This window comes from Maylandia zebra, linkage group LG3, assembly GCF_041146795.1.
Source record: "Maylandia zebra isolate NMK-2024a linkage group LG3, Mzebra_GT3a, whole genome shotgun sequence".
NCBI lineage: Eukaryota > Metazoa > Chordata > Actinopteri > Cichliformes > Cichlidae > Maylandia > Maylandia zebra.
In genome coordinates this window covers 11,580,684-11,583,467 of record NC_135169.1, presented here as the reverse complement: position 1 = coordinate 11,583,467, position 2,784 = coordinate 11,580,684, and the positions used below count along the sequence as shown (strand labels likewise).

General features: G+C 42.2%; 1 long non-coding RNA gene across 1 annotated transcript; it reads left to right on the top strand.

Moving 5' to 3' along the window:
• Positions 1–286: 286 nt before the first annotated feature.
• LOC112431605 (uncharacterized) lies at positions 287–1,311 on the top strand. Its single transcript, XR_013097197.1, has 3 exons — positions 287–541; positions 786–1,034; positions 1,202–1,311. It is a non-coding gene; the product is annotated as an uncharacterized LOC112431605 (long non-coding RNA).
• Positions 1,312–2,784: the final 1,473 nt, after the last annotated feature.

Below are 2,784 nucleotides of genomic sequence, written 5' to 3'. Positions count from 1 at the left end.
TCCTACATCATTCATGGACAGACACACACAGCAGGATATGTGTGCAGAGCTGGAAGAGGAGACCCAGAGTATCACACTGATCACAGTCGACCAAAGTTTGTTTGGTCTGCAGGTCAGTTTGAGGATTTTTAATTTTCATGCTGATGATTTGAAAGTCTGTAAATCTGGCTGCATAACTATCAGGACTCTTGTGAACCAAACAAAAGTCAAACGTATATTTCCACTGTGATATGTTGATCCTAACATCTGTGAGCTTTGTGTCTTCACTGCATGTTGTTTCCAGATGTTCATTCAGCAGCGTCTCTCACAGTGAGTCCTGACAGAGTGCAACACTTCACCTCTGACTCTGTCTCACTGACCTGTGAGGGAAACTTCACTGAGTGGAGAGTGAGGAAGTTCTCTGAGGACGGCCGACTCTCTGACTGTAGGAGAATGACTGGATCCACATGTGACATCAACACATCAAAGTCAGATACTGCAGTGTACTGGTGTGAGTCTGGATCAGGAGAGTTCAGCAGTGCAGTCAACATCACTGTACAGAGTATGTTATTATACATTTACTTCTTGGATCTGAATGATTTAGACGTCACATGAACTTTTGTCCCAGCTTTGCTGTATGTGAAGTCATTTTATCTGGAGAAAAATAGCAGTTTTTAAATACACAAGATCAGATCTTCATGATGAAAAACATTTGTACAATCTGTTCTTATTATTGTCTGTCAGCTCTTTCTAAAAGTGTGCACCAGCTGATGTGACTGAAACAATTGTGTGTGATTGTGTCACAGATGATGGTAATGGTCCTATCCTGGTGAGTCCTGTTCATCCTGTGACTGAGGGAGCTTCTGTTAGTCTGAGCTGCAGTTTGAGAACACAAAAAATACTTTCCAATGTGTTTTTCTATCACAATGACAAACTTATTCAAAATGATCCCCGAGGGGAGCTGAAGATCTCTGCAGTGTCAAAGTCTGATGAAGGTTTCTACAAGTGTCAGTACTCAGGAAGAGAGTCAGCACAGAGCTGGATGTCAGTTAAAGGTGAGCAGGATCAAAACATCTGATGGAGTTTTATAAACCAATGACTGAGAAGGAACGTTATATTGTCTGATTTAAGTCTCAAAGTCACTCGGCTCCATTTTATAAAAGTTTTTTTTTTTTTATACAATTCTAATTTATTAATAATTAATTGCTATTTGTTGTTACAGTAACTGTGTCAGGAGCTGACAGCTCTTCGTCTCCTGTGTGGTTGATGGTTGGACTGGTTTGTGGAGTCTCTCTCATTATTATTCTCCTGCTCTTGTTGTATCGCTGCAGACAGTCCAAGTGTAAGAGCCTCTTTTCTGTTATTAATATTGTTATTATTATTATTAGTAGTCATAGTCATCGTATTAGTAGTAGTAGTATTGACATTTCATTGAGTATCTGTCACGGTTACTAAACTAAAACACAACTTTATCACAGAACTTAGAAAGTTATCCAAATAAAACAAAAACAAAAACAAAAACTAAGAAACCAAATTTCTACAAATCTTATTAAAACAAACTTTGATGAAGGATGTGACAGTAAAGGAAGATTGAGACAGTCTATAAAACACAATATAATGAGATGATGGGAAACAGGTGGGAACACAGTGATAACTAATGCCCCTTTTCCATTAGTACATTGGTGGACAACTCCAGGCTTCGAGGACCGGTGTCCCTGCAGGTTTTAGATGTGTCCTTGAACCAACACAGCTGATTTAAAAATTAGGTCCTCAACATGTCCTGAAGTTCTCCAGAGGTAACAAACTAATAATGTGATTCAGGTGTGTTGACCCAAGGTGAGATCTAAAACCTGCAGGACACCGGCCCTCGGGGCCTGGAATTGCCACCCCTGCATTAGTACCTACTTGGATCAACTCACAACTATTCGAATCGTATTGACTGGTTTTCTATTACAGTCAAGTACCACCTAATGTGTGTGGTCGTCCTAATAGCAACGTGGCTGAGCATCCTGTGACGTAATTAGGATGCGTCAAACACACTACAATGAAGGTGGACGTTGAGGCGATGATAAACCTGCTGCTCAGTCTGTGAATTTTCGTCACACTCTGGGACCACGGTGTTGCTTTTGTAGCTGTTTTCCTCATTGCTGGGTTTCAAAAATGGCTGTTTTGATTTTCATCAATGTAATACTCTCATAAGTCATTGAGTGACGCCACTGAGCAGTCAATCAGTGGGATGCAGGCTGTTGACGTCACATTTTGGGATCGCCTCGGGTCGCCTGGAACTCCGGCTGAGTAAATACTGAAAAAGTACCTGGTAACAGGAACTATGACCTGATGGAAAACCCTGAAAACCATGGTGACCTGACCTGAGTAGTTACTAATGGAAAAGAGGTTAACAGAATGACTATGGAGGATGTAAAACTAGACCCACGATACAGACGAGAACAGAGTCCAAAATAAAACAGGAAATGAGTGACACTGAGACCGGGGCCCTGTTTCAGGAAGCCGGTTTAGTGGAAAAACTGAGTAAGTATACCCTGAGTTAACGAAAACTCTGGGTTTTCGGTTTCACAAAGCGAGTTCAGCTGCAGCCTGAGTGAGTCACTATGACGACACACTCCGTGAAGCTAACCTGCCCCCTAGCAGGTTTACTTCAACTAACCCTGACTGTCTCCGCCCCTTTGTCGGAAACCTGACAGTAGGAAGTGTCGGACATGGCGTGCCACTTCCTTGAAGAGCCAGTAGATCGTGAAGCCCAAATTCTCCGCAGAGCTCTCCGCCGGGAGAGAGTGATCAGAGCGC